Here is a 21572-nt window from a genome sequence, read left to right as displayed (position 1 = left end):
ATAGTGGATGAAAAGCAGAAAGCATCTGGCTCAGGAAAAGGAGAGAATTTATAGCAGAATCACCGAGTTTGTATGTAAAGAGAAAAAAAGAGTGGAGAATGGTTGTATTTTGCTTTAATCCAGTGTGCCTGAAGTGCATTGTAGAAACTTCCTTTATAGATATTTCTCTTTTTTTAACTCATTGCTTTAAATCCTGCTGTAAGAGGTCAAAATGGCCACAATTCATTTTATGGTGGAAGATGTTTTGCGGAATTTAAATTTTAGTGAGTTACTCATCCCAAAGGAATGAATGAAGTAGAAACAATTGTGCTTATGTCACCTGAGCTATTAGATCAGTTGAAAATTGTGCCATGTACTCAAATATCATTTGGATTCAATTTGCCTGACACTTGCCTTTCCTGTTCTGCACAACCTCCCTAGGATCTCATATACTCACACAATATCAGCTCCCAATAGTGAACTAATGGGCCCCAAGGCTAGATTTTATTTAGACCATTCCTATGGAAGTACTTAATATTGTCCACTAGAAGCAAAAGGATAATACTTTATTTTGTAAGATCCATTGGCACTTGGTGATTTAAAGGAAGAAATATCTGTTTGGTTTATGATGACGTTATCTAACAAAAACTCTGATGATTTCCTTAATTATTCAAGGTTATGATTCTTATTACAAAAGCCATTATTGTTAGTTTTATATTTAAGCAACAACACAGATATATTAGATGCTGTGCAAAATGTACCCAAGTGGATTCCAGTAACTATGAAGAGATACGATGGAAAAGATTGAATTCATTCCTTCAGGTGATCAAAAATCATGTTTTGTCTTTACTTTACTATCTTTACCTTTGAAGAATGCAAGTCTGATACATGCATTTTTCTTCTTTTTTCTTTCTTTTTTTCTACGAATGTACTCATCTTACACATATGGATTCATTCAAAGTATTTTTGCTCATGTTAAGTGGGTTCATTAGATCAATACAAAGCAAAATGGTGTCACCTATAACTGTCTATCTATGTATCTATCTATTTCTCTAACTGGCAGGGACTGGTCAATTAGTAATAAGGCATTGGTAATTGGTGAGAATATGCAATCAATGGCTGATTAATTGACCACCATCCATGAGAAAATGAGCCTATCTTATAACTTGCTGTTGGTAAAGAATCGCCTGCAATGCAGAAGACCCCGGTTTGATTCCTGGGTAGGGAAGATCTGCTCAAGAAGGGATAGGCTACCCATTCTAGTATTCTTGGGCTTCCCTTGTGGCTCAGCTGGTAAAGAATCTGCCTGCAATGTGGGAGACCTGGGTTTGCTCCCTAGGTTGGGAAGATCCCCTGGAGACGGGAAAGGCTACCCACTCCAGTATTCTGGCCTAGAGAATTCCATGGACTATACAGTCCATGGGGTTGCAAAGAGTTGAATACTACTGAGTGACTTTCACTTTCACTTTTATAACTTGCTGTGCATGAACCATTATATATTATAGAGTTGACTATAGCTTTATTTTAATAATGATTTTGAGCTCTTGGCTACTACTTATTACTAGATTTCTTTAGCTTAGTTATTTTGTTTGCCCAGTCTCTCAGTAGGATGTCATTCTGCAGATATTTAATAAATATTTTTATTTATTGAATAAAAATAATATAATGAATAACTTATACCAGACAGTCTAGACTTTGTTCCAGTGAAAGATGGGGTGTCTGAAAGAATGTTAACTAATACTGAATCCCTTCTCTTCTAAATTAAAAAGTTTTTTTTTTTTTTTTTTTCCCTAGAAGGACAAGAAAACCTCCAAGATCCTCTTTCAGGGAAAGTAGCTTTTTTGCTTCTTTTTGGATTAGGTACACATCTCCTTGTCATGTTCATCAATGATCATTAGGCTTTTCTTTATTGTTTATTGACTGGGCAAGACTGTGTAAAGACTCTTTCATTGGAAGATAGTAATAAACACAATGGAAAGAGGACTGATGAAACTTGGTTTTTGGAACAGACACTCCAAAATTTATAGTAATAGTTGCTTTTGGGAGCAATGCCTTGCATGAAACAGTATTTATATTAGCATGCTGCTGCTACTGCTGCTAAGTCACTTCAGTCGTGTCCGACTCTGTGCGACCCCAGAGATGGCAGCCCACCAGGCTCCCCCATCCCTGGGATTCTCCAGGCAAGAACACTGGAGTGGGTTGCCATTTCCTTCTCCAATGCATGAAAGTGAAAAGTGAAAGGGAAGTCGCCCAGTCATGTCCGACTCTTAGCGACCCCACAGACTGCAGCCCACCAGGCTCCTCTGTCCATGGGATTTTCCAGGCAAGAGTACTGGAGTGGGGTGCCATTGCCTTCTCCGTTATGTTAGCATAAACCATCTTAATTGCTGAGTTCTTTACTACCCTGAAGGGTATAATCTCAATCAATCACATCTGTATAAAATCACCAGTACTGTTGGGAGGGGGAAGTTAACTATCTCTCTGAAAACCTTCCCTTAGGCAGAGAGGAGAAAGTGATCTGAGAGGAGCTGGAGTGGGCTGGGCAGAATTAGTGTAGAAACCAGTGGGTTTCCCTGGTGGCTCAGACGGTAAAGCATCTTTACAATGCAGGAGACCTGGGTTCAATCCCTGGGTTGGGAAGATCTCCTGGAGAAGGCAATGGCAACCCACTCCAGTACTCTTGCCTGGAAAATCCCATAGACGGAGGGGCCTGGTAGGCTACAGTCCATGGGGTGGGAAAGAGTCGGACACGACTGAGTGATTTCACTTTCACTCACTTTCACTATGGATTTAGCCAATAGAATTGAAAGGGACACTAAGGGACACTCCAACTTTATGGAAAATTCAAAAAAAAGTTGCCACTAAGGTATTTTTAATTTTGTGCTATCCCCCTCCTCTTAGACAACAGGGTTTTCACTCTGCTCTTTGACTTTCCACTGATCAATTTTTCTTCTCTCTTCTCAAACAACTGTAACTTTGAACTCTACCGAGATCTGCTCTTTTGGGAAAAGCTCAAATTAGTTCTACTTGTTTTATCTCTTCCTTTTGGCCTTTCTTTTCTCTGCTTCTGCCTTTCTCCACCTCCTAAGTAAAACATTCAGCAAGATATAGAGAGAAAATATTGCAAACTTGGAATTTATACAGACACTAAGTGCAAATCTTCACTTGTTCCCTTTTATTAGCTGTTTTGTGCAAGTAACAACCTGACCCATAGAGTTGCGTGGGTGAAATCGTTCAGACTATATATATATATTGCAATAGCTGGAAAAAGTATTGCCTCAATTCATCCCCCAGAGAGACCTGATCTCTAGCGCAGCTACTTAGAAATATATGTAGAGTCCAGAACAGTACAATTTGTACATGTCCCTCAGGGTCATTTCTTAGAGCCAGTGTCACTTCCTGTGGGTACTGGAAGCCCTCCTATCTCTCTCTCACCTTTATTTCCCCTTTCTTTGCCTCTCTCTACCTAAATTCTGTCCCCCTGTAGCCAAAGCTCGTTTATTTCTAAATTACCCCGGATCTTTACACTTCATCACAGTGGGACATCTGTAACAAGAACCAACTGTTCTTTTACTGATACTGATCTCTCTCTCAGCATAGTTTTGATGCATCCTTATACATGATGACCTTCTATCTTCCAGAGGCAAGGATGGGGGAGACTGAAAGGATGGAGGGGACAGAGAAAATTAGACTGAGCGCTCCCCTGGGCTGGGGAGGATGGGGCAGAAAATCCTGTAAAGGGCTCAGAACCTGGTGTATAAAGCACTCACACTCAAGAGATTGTCTAAAACAAGCAACAAAACCTCACCTCATACCCATCGTTTTCATTAATATCATGCTTTATCAAAGTAATCTAACTAAACTGAATATCTACTAAAGGATTGAAATACATACAGTGGGGAATGCAATGTTGTCTCTGGTTCAGTGCAATCACATGAGAACCAGTGCCGGGCATGCTGGTGATCAAGACAGAGGGTTCCCTACTTTTTTTGGAGGCTGCAATCCAGAAGAATCAAAGTAGTTTTTAATCTGTATAGTTTGAGGGGTTTTGGGGAGACATTTAGGTAATTCAAGTCCTACAACAGCTGGATATTTTTGACATTCATAAAGGAAATCTCAGGGCTTCCTAGGTGGCTCAGTGGTAAAGAATCCACCTGCCAGTTCAGGAGACATAAGAGACATGGGTTCAGTTGCTGGGTCAGGAAGATCCCCTGAAGAAGGAAATGGCAACTCACTCCAGTATTCTTGCTTGAGAAATCCCATAGACAGAGGAGCCTGTTGGGCTACAGTCCATGGGTTCACAAAAGAGTTGGACATGACTTAGCGACTAAACAACACAATAGGAAATCTCCTATCTTTTATTATTAATTCTCAATTACCAGAAGAAATATGTATCATTAACTTTATTCTGTTTTATTTAATTAGAATATTTAGCTTTATATATTTTTAGCCTTTATAGTTTATAGCTAATTTAGTTTATTTTCCTTTACAGGACTCAGAGGAACAATTTTCCTGGGTAATATTTCTTAAGTATAATAATGCTAAATTTTATTATAGAAGGTCCCTTATATAAATTACTTATTTCTAGTCTCTACCTTTTTTTTTTTTTTTGCTAAAATGTTTTTATTTACTCTTAAAATTTCTTCTTTATCCTTTAAAAACTATGTAAAGTAACGCATCTTCTTTCAATTAAGGAAATTATTCTTTGTATAGTTAGGGGAAGGATCAAAAGATATAGACTTTACTATGGGGTCAGAATTGCCCAAGGAACATCAGAAAAGATAAGAAAAGCTGACAAGTGTTCCATCCACAGCCCATCACCATAGTTCCCCAAAACTGCTGGGAGTCCTTTGTCTCTCTCCACTTCATCTTCATTCTTCTTTTACCATTTTTAATTGAGATAGAATTGACATACTATAAAATTGGATTAGTTTAAGGTGTGCAACATAGTGATATTTATGTATGTATATATTGTGAAATAGTTACCACAATATGTTCAGCTTAACATCCTTCACTTCACATAGTTACAATTTTTTTCTTGTGATGAGAACTTTGAAGATTGAATCTCAGCAACTTTCAAATATGCAATGCAGTATTGTTAATTAGAGTCACCATGCTGTATGTTCAGATCAGATCAGTCGCTCAGTCATGTCCGACTCTTTGTGACCCCATGAATCGCAGCACGCCAGGCCTCCCTGTCCATCACCAACTCCCAGAGTTCACTCAGACTCACGTCCATCGAGTCACTGATGCCATCCAGCCATCTCATCCTCTGTCATCTCCTTCTCCTCCTGCCCCCAATCCCTCCCAGCATCAGAGTCTTTTCCAATGAGTCAACTCTTCGCATGAGGTGGCCAAAGTACTGGAGTTTCAGCTTTAGCATCATTCCTTCCAAAGAAATCCCAGGGCTGATCTCCTTCAGAATGGACTGGTTGGATCTCCTTGCAGTCCAAGGGACTCTCAAGAGTCTTCTCCAACACCACAGTTCAAAAGCATCAATTCTTCGGTGCTCAGCCTTCTTCACAGTCCAACTCTCACATCCATACATGACCACAGGAAAAACCATAGCCTTGACTAGACGAACCTTTGTTGGCAAAGTAATATCTCTGCTTTTGAACATGCTATCTAGGTTGGTCATAACTTTCCTTCCAAGGAGTAAGCGTCTTTTAATTTCATGGCTGCAGTCAACACCTGCAGTGATTTTGGAGCCCAGAAAAATAAAGTCTGACACTGTTTCCACAGTTTCCCCATCTATTTCCCATGAAGTGGTGGGACTGGATGCCATGATCTTCGTCTTCTGAATGTTGAGCTTTAAGCCAACTTTTTCACTCTCCTCTTTCACTTTCATCAAGAGGGGTTTTAGTTCCTCTTCACTTTCTGCCACAAGGGTGGTGTCATCTGCATATCTGAGGTGATTGATATTTCTCCCGGCAATCTTGATTCCAGCTTGTGCTTCTTCCAGCCCAGCGTTTCTCATGATGTACTCTGCATATAAGTTAAGTAAGCAGGGTGACAATATACAGCCTTGACGAACTCCTTTTCCTATTTGGAACCAGTCTGTCATTCCATGTCCAGTTCTAACTGTTGCTTCCTGACCTGCATACAAATTTCTCAAGAGGCAGGTTAGGTGGTCTGGTGTTCCCATCTCTTTCAGAATTTTCCACAGTTTATTGTGATCCACACAGTCAAAGGCTTTGGCATAGTCAATAAAGCAGAAATAGATGTTTTTCTGGAACTCTCTTCCTTTTTCGATGATCCAGCGGATGTTGGCAATTTGATCTCTGGTTCCTCTGCCTTTTCTAAAACCAGCTTGAACATCAGGAAGTTCACGGTTCACATATTGCTGAAGCCTGGCTTGGAGAATTTTGAGCATTACTTTACTAGCGTGTGAGATGAGTGCAATTGTGCGGTAGTTTGAGCATTCTTTGGCATTGCCTTTCTTTGGGACTGGAATGAAAACTGACCTTTTCCAGTCCTGTGGCCACTGCTGAGTTTTCCAAATTTGCTGGCATATTGAGTGCAGCACTTTCACAGCATCATCTTCCAGGATTTGGAATAGCTCAACTGGAATTCCATCACCTCCACTAGCTTTGTTCGTAGTGATGCTTTCTAAGGCCCACTTGACTTCACATTCCAGGATGTCTGGCTCTAGGTCAGTGATCACACCATTGTGATTATCTGGGTCATGAAGATCTTTTTTGTACAGTTCTTTTGTGTTTTCTTGCCATCTCTTCTTAGTATCTTCTGCTTCTGTTAGGTCCATACCATTTCTGTCCTTTATCAAGCTCATCTTTGCATGAAATGTTCCTTTGGTATCTCTGATTTTCCTGAAGAGATCCCTAGTCTTTCCCATTCTGTTGTTTTCCTCTGTTTCTTTGCATTGATCGTTGAAGAAGGCTTTCTTATCTCTTCTTGCTATTCTTTGGAACTCTGCATTCAGATGTTTTTATCTTTCCTTTTCTCCTTTGCTTTTTGCTTCTCTTCCTTTCACAGCTATTTGTAAGGCCTACCCAGACAGCCATTTTGCTTTTTTGCATTTCTTTTCTATGGGAATGGTCTTGATCCCTGTCTCCTGTACAATGTCACGAACCTACATCTCCAGAAATTACTTATCATATAACTAGAAATCAGTGCCTCTCTTCTTGACTACATATACCCTGCTTGCTCCAACCCACCCTTACCTCATCACATCAAGACTAAGAGTTCCAAAAGAGGCTTTCTTGATTAAGCATTATGTTTTATGAACATTGACACTTTACAGATATATAGGGAATTTGTGTATATTCCTTTGCCTGGTAAAGGAAATGTGGCTTAAACTCCAAACAATTTCTTTAATAGCTGCTTGAGAATTCTGAATATTTCTATAATGAGATGGGGAAAACAAAATTCTAGGTGAGAGATTATAAAACTGACAGGATCATAAAAATATAGACAATTATCACTCTCTGGGGTTCTTAATAAAGAATAATAAAAGCATAACTATTATAAACTGTGATAGTAGTGTTGATTTAGGTACTTAATGAGCATCAGCTATGTGCCAAGTACCATGCTGCTGCTGCTGCTGCTGCTAAGTCATTTTGAGTCATGTCCGACTGAAGATGGCAGCCCACCATGCTAGCTGCTACATATAAAAAGATAAGCAAGTTGTTCCCATCTATGAGAGCTCACAATCAAGCTAAAAAGGTGGGTAATAAAAAGAAACAAACAGACAATTATATACAAATGTGGTACCTATTTTAAGAGTGATGTGAATAAAATAATGAAATAATAGATTCTACAAGTGCTAATTTATAGTCAGTGGTAGCTTAGACAATGAAGATGTTGAGATCAATGCGTATCTGCTTTAAAAGAGGGCACATCAAACAGTATGTGAGGCACTTAAAAGGAATTCTGCATAAAAAATGTCAGAGGAAGGTCAAAGATGTTAGTATGCTGGCTTGTACAGGATCATTTATCATACCATCCAATTATAAATGTGTTGGGCAGTGTGTGAAATGTTAATAAATGATACTAACTCCAACCTAAAGAGATTTCCAGTGAGGCAGAATATGACAAATGAACTGGAGTTCACTAACATACATCCTTTAAGGAAATATTGGAATGGAAAATGCCACTAACATTTCTTGCAACAACAGTGGAAACATCCTTCAGATTGCAGGCACTCACAGCTCGGTGTGGGTCCCAACTCTGCTACTTATTTTCTGTGCAACTTGTTCAACTTTTTTGAACCTTAGTTTTCTGGCTTCTCTACACTACCCTCTTAGAGTTTTGAGGGCGATTCATTCATTCACACATCTACTGGGCACCATGTTCAATGCTTATTTTATCTAATGCAATCTTCAGTAACCTCAATATATTATCTTCATTTGACAGGAAAGGGAATGAAAGTAATTAGCCCAAGAACACATGACTAGTAAGCTGTTGAGCCTGGAATGGAATCCTAATCTATCTCACTACAAAATCCAAGGTATGTCTTTATTTGACAAAATGAATACCTGAAGTCACACAAAAATGTTAGTTCTGTTTTGTTAATTAATCAGTAACTATTTAGAATCCACCATATCCTAGGCATTCCATACAAAGCCAAAGAAAAGCATATCAATAGAGATTTCAGTGAGGTTAAAAAAAAACAATGTAATCTATTTCTCAAGATAGGGAGTGATAAACTCAAAGATCAGATCTCATCTCCCGTGGAAGTAATTCTTTTTCCCCAAAACAAATAACATTTTGTTGAAGTATAGTTGATTTACAGTGTTGTATTAGTTTTAGGTGTATAGCAAAGTGACGCAGGCGGTTCCATGGTCTTCTATTTAGGAAAAGAGGATCAATCAAATAGTCCTGCTTTTAGACGTTTAACACTCCAAAATAATAAGGACATGGGGTTTGGGAAAAATCCTTTTTATTTAGCATGAATTCCCTAGCTCTAACCTTCACATAAATTACACTGAATTTTCTCAGGTATATAATTATGTGGAGTCTGTTGTAACTTAGTTGGGTGAGACTGAAAAAAGGATTTATGTACTCAAATCCTAGACTAAATAAATCTAGGGAAAAGATGAAGGCATTTTCCACTTCTACTAATAATTAACAACATAGCTAACATGAATCAATTTTAATTGGAGAATTGAAATAACAAACCAGTTGGCAAAGTCTGCTGTTTAGCAGTCAGACATATTAGGTTTTTCTGCCTCTAACTCATTGCTTTCTGAAGTATTGAAAGTTTCTATGCCTGTGTTTAAAATTGTCTTGTTTTAACAGGACAAATATTCAGCTAAAATAGTCTAAAAATATATGGCATATGATTTATTTAAACAGAAAATTGATAATTTAATGTTTTAGATTTTTTATCATAATGTTAAAAATACTGTTGTATATACTGAAAATATTTACTAGTTTGAAAATCAAAGTAAAGCCATTTCAGAAGAAAACAGTGTCACATAATTTGATTAGAAAAAATATTCTCTGATACAGGTTATGTTTTTCTTATTCACAGAAGAAAACATTAACATACTTCATCCCAAAGTATGAGACAATTTGATTTTTATTTTATTGTGATAAAAAGCACATACATGAAATCCAACTCATGCATGTGCGTAGGTATGAAATCCTCTCAACCAACTTTTAAGTGTGGAGTACCTTATGACAGTGAAAGTGAAAGCGAAGTCGCTCAGTCGTGTCCGACTCTTTGCGACCCTATGGACTGTAGCCTACCAGGGTCCTCCATCCATGGGATTTTCCAGGCAAGGGTGCTGGAGTGGGTTGCCATTGCCTTCTCCAGGGGATCTTTCCAACCCAGGGATCAAACCCAGGTCTCCCGCATCGTGGGCAGACGCGTTACCGTTTGAGCCACCAGGGAAGCCATGACAATGAAGGTAGAATGCTGCTGCTGCTGCTAAGTCGCTTCAGTCGTGTCCAACTCTGTGCGACCCCAGAGACGGCAGCCCACCAGGCTCCCCCGTCCCTGGGATTCTCCAGGCAAGAACACTGGAGTGGGTTGCCATTTCCTTCTCCAATGCATGAAAGTGAAAAGTGAAAGTGAAGTCGCTCAGTCCTGTCCGACTCCTAGAGATCCCATGGACTGCAGCCGACCAGGCTCCTCCATCCATGGGATTTTCCAGGCAAGAGTACTGGAGTGGGTTGCCATTGCCTTCTCCGGAAGGTAGAATACAATACATCTATTCTGAAGCCTTGCTACAGAATTACATTACTTAACATGTTAGGCTTCCTTGTGATGATCCCTAACTGACCTATCCTTCGAAAAATATTCTATTTTGTTTCAGAAAATATGCCAGATGAGTTTTATTCCCAAATACTTTGAAAGCAATCACATTTTCATTAGTGATTATTTTCTCCATATATAGCTTTTTCTTGATTTTAACCAAAACAATAGTATTTTAATTGAAATTTCTCCATAACAATTTAGCAGTTTGTCAAGCTACTTTTAGATATTTTAGAACTTTTAATTAAGTCCAGAAAAAGATGGCCATCATCACAATGGCAATATGTCTTGGGAAGAAAAGTGAATTCATCTTACTCAAGCAGGCTGTGTGTACCAATTGCAGGTGGTATTTTTTTTAACCTATAATTAATTTCCAGATTCATCATGCTAAAAACCTAGTTCTCTGTGCCATGTCTCCACTCCAAATTTTTCAGACTCTCCTTTGATTATCAGACGTTTCCCAGTTCCTTTCATGTGGCATTCAAGACTCTCTGAAACCTAATTCCAACTTAGCATTCCTGCCAAGCCTCACTGCCTAGGGACAAAACAAAAACATTTGCTTGTAGTCACACATCACAGACGTCCAGGATTGAAGAGAGTTGAGACATGAATCCAGATTCACACAGCAGGCACAGCAGAAGGTGGGAGACAGAGCCTTCATTAAGGGGTTGCTCTGCAGGTAAAGTAGCCAGTCATGCACAAAGGATGTCCAGCACCAGGGAACATGGGGTGAGACAGGAGGACTCACTGGTTCACACTAGTAGTTTGTGAACACATCAGCTTCTAGTCTACAGAAGACAGAGTGGAGGTGTAGCTGATCAGAAGTAAGAAGAGGCAGGAGATGCTCCTAAAGGGAGTAATGGGCAGACCAGATACTGGGTTCCATCTAGAGGGCAGGTCTAGAATCTGGTAGAGACAGAGCAGCAGTAGTATATTCTAGTTGCTAATAAAAAGTCACTGGTTTTTGGGTCTGTTTAAGGGAAGGGCAACCCACTCCAGTATTCTTGCCTGGAGAATCCCCATGGACAGAGGAGTCTGGTGGGCTACAATCTATGGGATCGCAAAGAGCAGGACACAAGTGTCACTGAATGACACTTTGACTTTCTATGAGGATGACTTAACTTTAAGTTCCATTAGGTAGAAGGGCTAGGATTGTTGATGTACTTCTTATCTTAGTTGGGACTGGCACAGGACTGCCTCCGTAGACTAAACACTCAAGAAAGAAACATCAGAAAACTTAGGTTTGGGCAGCCGAGAACATTAAAGGAGGAAGAAATGATCAAAAGTTGACCTTTTCAACCTTGCCTCTCCAAACTGCCACCTGTCTCTGAGTTAGAATTCTTTGCACATGATTCTTCTTGCCTCATTCTTTGAGTTGTGCATGGTGTACTTTGCTTCAGTGAAATGTCTTTTCATATGATGAGCAACTGAATTTAGTTCCACAAACATTTGTTGAACAAATTCTGCTTGACAGGCACTCTGCTACAGAGATAAAAAGATCTATCTTTCTGGAGATGCTGTCTGAATCCTTGTTATTCTTGTTCAGTCACTCAGCTGTGTTCGACTCTGTGAGACCCTGTGGACTGCAGCATGCCAGGCTTCCCTGTTCTTCATTGTCTCCCAGAGTTTGCTCAGATTCATGTCCATTGAGTCAGTGATGCTATCTAACCATCTCATCGTCTGCCATCCCCTTTTCCTTTTGCCTTCAAACTTTCTCAGCATCAGGGTCTTTTCCAATGAGTTGGCTCTTCACATCAGGTGGGCCAAAGTATTGGAGCTTCAACTTCAGCATTAATCCTTCCAATATTCAGGGTTGATTTCCTTTAGGATTGACTAGTTTAATCTCCTTGCAGTCCAAGAGACTCAAGAGTCTTCTACAGGAGAACAATTTGAAGGTATCAATTCTTCGTGCCCAGCCTTCTTTATGGTTCAACTCTCACATCCATCTATGACTATTGGAAAAACCATAGCTTTGACTATGTGGCCTTTTGTCTGCAAAGCGATATTTTGCCTTTTAATATGTTTTCTGTGTTTGTCTTAGCTTTCCTTCCAAGGAGCAAGTGTCTTTTAATTTCATGGCTGCAGTCACCATCTACAGTGATTTTGGAGCCCAAGAAAATAAAATCCGTCACTGCTTCCACTTTTTCCGTATCTATTTGCTATGAAGTGATGGGACCAGATGCTGTGATCTTAGTTTTTTGAATGTTGAGATTTAAGCCTCTCCTCTTTCACCCTCATCAAGAGGCTCTTTAGTTCCTCTTTACTTTCTGTCAATAGAGTGGTATCATCTGCATATCTGAGGTTTTCTGAAAAATTCTACATTTTGTCAATTTTCCTCCTGAACTTTCATTGTTTCCTCCTCTCTGCTAGTTTTTTAAACCATATGACTCCAGATACTTTACATTTTTAGGTATATGTTAATATTAAATTCAAAATTATATCATCAACTGTCACTATTAAATTTTGAATGAATGTAGTTATTATGTATTATGATATCTTTCCACCTAGCATTGTAGGCAGGGTAAGATCTTAGTAAGAGCTAGCTGATTTATTGGCTTTTTTGGTATTAAAGTTTGGTGGTTATAAATTTTGCTTGTCATTAGAGCTTTTATATTTGTTTATGTTAATATCTATGCAATTTTATTAGATATTTTAAAATCTATTAAATACTTTTAAATTTTAGAGAAAAGGTTTGAACTGTGAAACAGAAGCTCTGTGACAAATGATGCAACCTTCAAGATATTTATATATATCATTAGAATTTATGTAGGGAATGTCAATTTTATCGTCTAATTGGGACGAGTTTGCTTTCAGGGCTCTGCCCATGGCCCTACAAAGCTAAGGAGAATTATCTACAATATTTGGATATATAATTGAATAGCTCAAATGTCCCCGGTGGCTCAGATGGTAAAGAGTCTGCCTGCAGTATGGGAGACCTGGGTTTGATCCCTGGGTTGTGAAGATCCCCTGGAGGAGGGTATGACAACCCACTCCAGTATTCTTGCCTGGAGAAACCCCATGGATAGAGGAGACTGGTGAGCTATAGTTCATGGGGTTGCAAAGAGTTGGACACAATTGAGAGATTAAGCACATAGCACAATACAATGTTAACTTGATCTTTTTTTTTGTCTTATCTTAGTGCCTGTAACATTATTTGTTGCCTGTAGTGTTAAACTCATTCTTATGAGTTAGATTATATTAAGATTTTAAACGATTATCTTAATTAGATATTATGCAGTCACTAATGAATCATAACAAAATTTAAGAAAGAGAGACTCAGATAAACACCTTGGTCAGTTATGGAGAAAATTATAATTGGAGAAATGTAATCCAAATATAAGCTGGCTGTAAGAGACTTAATGCATAATGCAAGAAGCAATTATACTGGCCTTCTTAAAAATTATACCACTCCAGTTTTTTCCTTCAAATTTAGATTTTTTTCCTTAATTATTAATCAACCTGATATTTGAGCCTAGACATTTTCCCATACTATTAAATTTGGGTAGGTTAGTCTCCTTGATAACCAAACATGACTAGATTCTTAGGTAGAATATAATTCTTGAATATATTTTTCATTGTGTGAAAGCATTCTGGAAAAACATAGTTTGTTTTATACAAGCTATTCTTATTTGTTGTTTTTGTCTATAGAATATTGGGTAAACTGTAACATCTTTATTGAAATGATGTGTTTTTTAATCCCTTTTACAACATTGTACTTACTACACTTTTCTGCAAACCCTACTAAGGGTCTAGGTATAAACTCTGAAGGTAATTCATCGCGTCTGATTTTCAAAAGGGCTTAGTAAGAATATCTCCATTTTTTGGTGACAAATCCTAGACCAATACATATATAGTCATATTTCCTTTTTCAGACAAGCTCTCATTTAAAAGAAAAAATATTTCTGTGTTTCTCCTCTACTACTCACACAGAACACTTCTGTGACCAGATGTGTCACACCAAGTTATTTTCTGACACCATGTGGGTGTCTGACAATTCATTTCAATTCTAGCACTAACCAGAGTTAGCATAGACTGACAGTTTGGGGACTCAGTCCTGCAAGACTGTCCCTCACTTCAGTGATTCAGATGCCAATGACAAGTTCAGGTTGTCACCTCTGCTTCTGACCAATAAGTTATAAATCAGGATTCCCCCTCCTGGGCTCCATAATTTGCTAGGATGATTCATGGAACTCAGGAAAGCACCTAAATTGACTGGTTTATTGTAAAGGATATAGGAAAAGATAGAGATAAACAGCCAGATGAAGAGGTACATAAGGCAAAGTCTGGAAGGTTGCCAGGCACAGGAGCTTCTGTCCCAGTGGAGTGGGCGTGTACCGCTCTCTGGGCCTGTGGGTGGGTTCACCAACCCAGAAGCTCTCCAAACCCATTACAGATTTTCATGGAGGTGTCATCATGTAGGGACATGCTTGCCTATTATCAGTAAATCGTGACTGTCTAGTCCTTCTCCCTACCTGAAAAGTGAAAGTGTTAGACACTCAGTCATGTCTGACTTTTTTGTGACCTGATGGATTGTAGCCCCACCAGGCTCCTCTGTTCATGGAATTCTCCAGGCAAGAATACTAGAGTGGGTTGCACTTCCATACTCCAGGGGGTCTTCCCGACCCAGGACTGAACCCAGGTCTCCTGCATTACAGGCAGATTCTTTACCATCTGAGCCACCAGGAGCTGGCTCCTAATCATGGCTTGCTCTTGTGACCAGCCCCATCCTGAAGCCATCCAGGAGCCCACTAAGAGGGGCCTCATTAGAACAAAGACACTCCGATCTCCCATGAAATTCTAAGGGATTTAGAAACTGTGTCAGAGACTGAGGTCCAAGACCAAACACTTGACCAAAAAATGCTCCTAATGCTCTTATTACTTAGGAAACTACAAGGGTTTTAGGAGCTCTGTGCCAGGAACCAGAGGCAGAAACTAGTATCTAGATTTTCTATGATTTCATAGATTTTCTTCCACAAAGAACCTGCCTCAGTTTGCATTATTTTCTTATATAGATTAGTACAGCTATATATATATATATATATATTATATATATATATGTAAAACATGCAGTGTATAAGTTAGTCTCTTTTTAAAATAACTTTTTTTTCAGATTCCGCTTCTGTTTTTTTCCCCATTTCTTCTGTTTACCTGGTATGTGAGTGGAAGGGACACACCCTCGCTCCTTCATTTGGGAGAGGGTTTTGCACTTACTGAGCGCCTAACATATTCTGATCACATAGGTGAGTGACCTTCTGGTAGAAACAGCAAGACCAACACTGGAAGCACTTCAAGAGGAGGAACTACATGTGGCTGCAGGTCCCTTGAGTGACACCCTCCTCTGAAGTGACTGGTCAGAGACACCACACTCCTTATTGAAGAGTTAGGGCTGAAGAAACAGGACCCAGTGAAGCTCTAGTAATAATAGTGGTAATATGACAGGGAGGAAATTTTAAGTGCCTATTACTTGCCAGTGTGCCTGCATGCTCAGCCGTTCAGTTGTGTCCAGCTCTTTGTGACCCTATGGATTGTAGCTCTCCAGGCTCCTCTGTCCATGGGATTCTCCAGATAAGAAAACGGGAGTGGGTTGCCATTCCCTCCTCCGGGAGATCTTCCCAACCCAAAGATTGAACCTGCATCTCCTGCATTGGCAGGCAGGTGGATTCTTTACCACTGAGCCATCTGCAAAGCCCATTAGGTGCCAGACCCTATCCTAAGCAGTTTCCACATATTATTTCATTCAGGCTTTTGAACAATCAGTTGTTAAGTCATCTTATTATACCCATGCACTTCCTCATGAGAAAAACCAACTCTGTTATTAGAGTTAGGTCCTTTTCTGATTTTAGTGGTGGAAAAAAGCCACCCATAAAAGAACATTTCGGGAAACCATTGGACTATTTCAGAAACGACCATAGATGCAGAACTGAATCTATAGCTATAAAAGCAAGATCCTGTGGAAAATACTGACGAGATTACATAAAGCACTTCTATAGAGTGCTTTTCCAGATCTGAAAGGGAGGTGCGACTTCAGTGAGAAGTCTTGATGATGATGATTCTTGTTTTATACAAGCTTTTTCTTCCAACTGAGATTGGCTCAGGCCCTCCATTTTTCACTGAATTGTCAAAGAACCTTTCCAGTAATTTTTCTGAGACTTCTGCCTCTGTTACTTTGTTTTCAGCCTATTTTTCTTCACAGAACCAACTGAGAAATTTTTCCAAACCCTATCCTGAATGTGATCCTGCTCTTTCAGAGAGATGCACTGCTTACGGGGTGAGAATGAAGAGCCTCAGAATGATATTCAAGGCCTCCATCCACCTGTTTAGTGTTTTCACCCTTTATTTCCTTCTGCAGTTTACCAATCCCTGTCTATCTTTTAATTCTTAGGAAATATCTTCACTACCAAGAGGAGTAAAGAGTGTAGGCTTTTAAGCCAGATACCCAGGATTCGTATCTTGCTTCTACTTATTGCTAGCTATGTGACTTTAGGCCAGTTACTTAACCTCTCTATGCCTCAGTTTCTTGTTTATAGTGAGGATAACTATAATAGGTATCTCCTAGGTTTATGCTGAAAACTAAATGAATGAGCTGGTGGATGTAAAGCAGCTAGGACAGTGATTGGCATCAGGAAACTGCTATGTACAAGTCAATTTTTTTACTCTGTTCATTCATACTGTCAGACCTGGAATATCTCTCATTTCTATCTCCCACAATTTGTCCTTTAAGAGTCTATTCAGATGCTCTTTTCACTGTGCCTTTCTAGAGTTACCTCCTCCACCTCAGGAGTGTGTTATTCGACTCCTCTCCGTCTATGAAGTGAAGTTGCTCAGTCGTGTTCGACTCTTTGCGATCCCATGGACTGTAATTCCTCCATCCATGGAATTTTCCAGGCAAGAGTACTGGAGTGGGTTGCCATTTCCTTCTCCAGGGGATCTTCCCAACCCAGGGATCGAACCCAGATCTTCCACATTGCAGGCAGACGCTTTACTGTCTGAGCTACCGGAGAGGCCCCAAAGAATGCTGGAGTGGGTTGCCATCCCCTTCTCCAGGAGACCTTCCCAACCCAGGGATTGAACCCGGGTTTCCTGCATTGTAGGCAGACACTGTACCGTCTGAGCCACCAGGGATTTGCTGTCATTCCACCTGTCCCGTTGTGTTTGTACATGGTATTTTCTTTCCCCCAGGGTTTACTCTTGTTCCTTGAAGGCAAAGACAGTATGCTCAGTGTGTGGCATAACAGACAGACAAATATTTAGATTTCCAGAAACCTAGGTTCAAATTAATTGAAGTATGCTGAAGGCCCTGTTACCTAATGCCTGTAAAGCCTTAGTTTACTCATCTTTAAAGTGGGTAAATAATAGTAACTTCATATGGTTATATCCTTATTAATCATCACTGTGATATTAGCTCTAGCCCCTTGGTATTTTGATACATTTTATAACAATTTTCTTCACTGTCCTTCTTGTATGTTAATATCTACGTAAGCATAGATGTTTAAGGAGATTTTATAAAAAAATAGCAAGGATTTCATCAATAACTAGAAATATTAACATCATGATGTATGGCCTACCCCCTATCCTCCGACCTCCAAACTCTTGAAATCATACAGTTTTCTGGAGAACATTTTATGCCTTTCTTTGTATATATGATATGGCCTTGCTGTTTCCTCAGTAACAACATGAACTATAATATGAGCATCTTTTTCTGCACATGTCCTCTCAAAGCACAGCTCTTCATGAACCAACATTTCAGATGAACAATCATGGATTATGTTAAATCCTAGAAGTTTTGAAGTTCTATGGCTTAACAGTTTTGGAGGACTTCTTTCTGGAGTTACCCAATCATAGTAGTGTCTAGTTCCTCTACATCCCTGTTGTATAATTTTGTAATTTGGGGGAGTTGATCAGAGAGAGGATTTATGATTAATGATAGGAAGGGTGTTTGAGGCATTTTTATCAATATAATATAGAGTTACTGAAGATTTAACATACCAGGACAGAAAACACCCTTGCTAAAGTAGCATTCTCAAAGTTGAGTCTGGTTCTTTGATTTTCTTAATTTAAATTTTATTGGCGTATAGTTGCTTTACAATGTTGTATTAGTTTCTACTGTACAGAAAAGTGAATCAGCTGAATGTATACATACATCCCATCTTTTTTTGCATTTTCTTCTCATTTAGGTCACAATAGAGCACTGAGTAGAGTTCACTGAGTTATACAGTAAGTTCTCATTAGTTATCTATTATCCATTTGTGCTAAGTCATTTCAGTTGTGTCTGACTCTTTGCAACCCTATGGGCCATAGCCCGCCAGGCTCCTCTGTACATGGAATTCTCCAGCAAGAATACTGGAGTGGGTTGCCATGCCCTTCTCCAAGGGATCTTCCTGACCCAGGGATCAACCCACATCTCTTATGTCTCCTGCATTGGGAAGTGAGTTCTTTACCACTAGCGCCACCTGGGAAGCCCTATCTATTTTATACATAGTATCAATAGTGTATTTATGTCAATCCAACTGGGATGGAAGAAGCACAAGCTGGAATCAAGATTGCCGGGAGAAATATCAATAACCTCAGATATGCAGATGACATCACCCTTATGGCAGAAAGTGAAGAGGAACTAAAAAGCCTCTTGATGAAAGTGAAAGAGGAGAGTGAAAAAGTTGGCTTAAAGCTCAACATTCAGAAAACGAAGATCATGGCATTTGGTCCCATCACTTCATGGGAAATAAATGGGGAAACAGTGAAAACAGTGTCAGACTATATTTTTTGGGCTCCAGAATCACTGCAGATGGTGACTGCAGCCATGAAATTAAAAGACGCTTACTCCTTGGAAGGAAAGTTATGACCAACCTAGATAGCATATTCAAAAGCAGAGACATTACTTTGCCAACAAAGGTCTGTCTAGTCAAGGCTATGGTTTTTCCAGTGGTCATGTATGGATGTGAGAGTTGGACTGTGAAGAAGGCTGAGCACTGAAGAATTGATGCTTTTGAACTGTGGTGTTGGAGAAGACTCTTGAGAGTCCCTTGGACTGCAAGGAGATCCAACCAGTCCATTCTAAAGGAGATCAGCCCTGGGTGTTCTTTGGAAGGACTGATGTTGAAGCTGAAACTCCAGTACTTTGGCCACCTCATGTGAAGAGTTGACTCATTGGAAAAGACTCTGATGCTGGGAGAGATTGGGGGCAAGAGGAGAAGGGACGACAGAGGATGAGATGGCTGGATGGCATCACTGACTCGATGGACGTGAGTCTGAGTGAATTCCGGGAGTTGGTGATGGACAGGGAGGCCTGGTGTGCTGCAGTTCATGGGGTCGCAAAGAGTCGGATACTACTGAGTGACTGAACTGAACTGAACTGAATTTCCTAATTCATCCCAATCTCCCCTTATCCCCTTGGTAGCCATACTTATGTTCTTTATGTCTGTGTTTCTGTTTTGCAAATAAGATTATCTATACCATTTTTTAGATTCCACATATATGTGTTAATATACAATATTTGTTTTTCTCTTTCTGACTCACTTTACTATATATATATATAATATAAATATAAATTTATATCAGTTCAGTTCAGTTCAGTTGCTCAGTCATGTCCGACTCTTTGCAACCCCATGAATCGCAGTATTACTTTGTTCCAAGTATTCATTCAATATGTCTGTGCCTTTGAAAGTTTTAAAACTTTGAATAAAACCTGTTAAATATAACACAGATACATACACATAGAGGGGTACACACACACACACATATGCACACACCTAGCAATACTCAGGATTGAGAGTTAATTAACAGGTTATTTTATTTGACCCAAATCTTACTGTAAACATCGCAAAAAGTTTTCTCTGTAAACACTTAACCTTTGTGGGGATGGCAAAATTAATTTAGGCTAATAGAAAATAAGCTATGACATATATCTAATTTATGGTAACATAAAACATAGTTTTTGGAGAAGTCAATGGCACCCCACTCCAGTACTCTTGCCTGGAGAATTCCAGGGAAGGGGAAGCCTGGTGGGCTGCCGTCTATGGGGTCGCACAGAGTCGGACACGACTGAAGTGACTTAGTAGCAGCAAAACATAGTTTTAAACATGTCACTCCAGATGATATATGGTTAAGTTTTGCTATTAATTTCCAATTCATCTAAATTGAAATTATTGAAGACTTTTAGTCAGATGTTTTGTTTTTCTTTTTCTTTTAGAATTATGTCTTTAACCTCATGATTTTTTAGAATTCAATTTAAAAACATTTATTAGTAATTAATGGCAACCCACTCCAGTGTTCTTGCCTGGAGAATCCCAGGAATGGAAGAGCTCAGTGGGCTTCTGTGTATGGGGTCGCACAGAGTTGGACATGACTGAAGTGACTTAGCAGCAGCATGAGGCTTTCTTAGTGACTCAGTCCTGCCAATGCAGGAGACGAGTTTGATCCCTGTGGGGAAGATCCCCTGGAGGGGGAAATGGAAACTCACTCCAATATTCTTGCCTGAGAAATACCATGGACAGAGGAGTCTTGTGGGCTATAGTCCCAGGGGTCACGAAGAGTCGGATGTGACTGAGCACACACACAATTATCACATATATTATATAGTTTAAGTTGGCTGCACCTCAGTGACTAAGAGAATACCCCCAAATAATAGCTTAAACAAGATAGAAGTCTTCCTCATGTAAAAAGAAGTCTGGAGGCTGGCAGTTCACCATTATCTGATGCATCCTCATTTTCATCAGAAATATAAGCTCCTTGTCAATGCTCTTCATCCTCAGCTCTGGCTTTCATGCTTCAGGTTACTGTGTGGTCTGAGTTGGCTTTGGGGGCTAGAATCCTCACATCTGCATCTCAAGCAGCAGGCAATTAAAAAAGAGAACATTGCCTCTGAGTTAAACCAGGGTTTTATAATTAAGGGGGACTGGAATAATGGACACTGAATGGGAACTCTATCCCTCCACATAATCTGCAAAATGCAGGCTGCTAATCAGTTAGTATAACCGAAAGCTTATTTCTTTATTTGTGTCAGGCTGTGGCTTTGAGCAGTGTCTGTGTGTTTTTCACTTAGCTGCCTTTGTGTTTTGCCTCTGACATGTAGGGATTTTTAACTGATTTGCTTTTCGGTGGAAAAGTAACATCCTAATTAAATTGATGTTGGAAAGAATACTTCATTATGCAGAAATGTGAATATTGTGGTACTTCCTACTTAAAACAATTGAGTATCTCCCTTGACAGACATATTATTGTAGATCATCTCATATGTGATCATTTTAAAGACATACAGTAGTGATATTCAGAAAACAAACACAGGATCACTGTGAAATATTCTTATTTATTTGAAATCAAATATCACTATTTGTCAGGTACTCATTTTAAGTCTTTTGCAAATATTAGTTCATCTACC

General features: G+C 39.4%; 1 protein-coding gene across 8 annotated transcripts in view; it reads left to right on the top strand.

Moving 5' to 3' along the window:
* The window catches only part of LOC129619641 (uncharacterized), a 179357-nt gene that overhangs the window by 109873 nt on the left and 47912 nt on the right, over positions 1–21572 (top strand). For 7 of the 8 annotated variants that reach the window (XR_008697996.1, XR_008697990.1, XR_008697991.1 and 4 more), the window contains one exon: positions 8353–8446. The exons of the other annotated variant lie outside the window; for it this stretch is intronic. The gene's annotated coding sequence lies outside the window, so the exon portion shown is untranslated. The remainder of the gene's footprint in view (positions 1–8352; positions 8447–21572) is intronic. 8 annotated transcript variants of the gene reach the window in all.

Source organism: Bubalus kerabau, chromosome 9 (assembly GCF_029407905.1).
Source record: "Bubalus kerabau isolate K-KA32 ecotype Philippines breed swamp buffalo chromosome 9, PCC_UOA_SB_1v2, whole genome shotgun sequence".
Taxonomy (NCBI): Eukaryota; Metazoa; Chordata; class Mammalia; order Artiodactyla; family Bovidae; genus Bubalus; species Bubalus kerabau.
Note: the sequence above shows the minus strand (reverse complement) of the source record. Positions and strands in the feature narration are given on the sequence as shown.